A 569-nucleotide genomic window follows, 5' to 3' on the forward strand; every position below is an offset into this window, starting at 1 on the left:
CCGAAATTAGAAATAAAAAAAGGAGAGTGCGAAAGGAAGTGGTGAGTGGCTGTGAAGTTTCTTTTTGTTTTCGGTTATTGTGTTATCGCGAAAAGGAATATATTGCCACAGCTCTAGAAGAAGTTGTGAGTAAGAGAAGGTGGTAAGGGCGAGTACTCAAGACACAGAAATAGACGAGGGGTCGACGACGCCGACACCCTACATACCCATGTAAGTTGACATGTGTGTTTTTATCAGTAACAATGTAACTGTAAGATATACGAAACCACAAAACATACGCGGTTAACCATTGTAAATGCGACCATGTTGGAGTAGCGTGTTCAAGGACACTTCTGTTCCCATGGCACCCGACATTGCAAAGTAATGTAAATATTGAACGAGATTAACATTTAATGGTGAAGTGTCTGACAAGGTAGTCGTTCGTAGCTTAAGCCAACGCGTTGTACGTGTTCGGAAAGGTTGAGGTAAAAGCGCATGCTATCGGACGAGTTGGTGTCACAAAGTTTTATCTTACTTTTTCCTGTGTACATTTTAGCACTTACGCGGAGGAAACAGTAGTGATATGGTTT

The 569-nt window shown here is 41.7% G+C and overlaps 1 protein-coding gene across 1 annotated transcript in view; it reads left to right on the plus strand.

Moving 5' to 3' along the window:
- LOC119581986 (cortactin-binding protein 2-like) overlaps positions 1 to 569 on the plus strand; it is a gene marked incomplete in the record, with an annotated part of 125,597 nt that overhangs the window by 42,637 nt on the left and 82,391 nt on the right.

Source organism: Penaeus monodon, chromosome 15 (assembly GCF_015228065.2).
Source record: "Penaeus monodon isolate SGIC_2016 chromosome 15, NSTDA_Pmon_1, whole genome shotgun sequence".
Taxonomy (NCBI): domain Eukaryota; kingdom Metazoa; phylum Arthropoda; class Malacostraca; order Decapoda; family Penaeidae; genus Penaeus; species Penaeus monodon.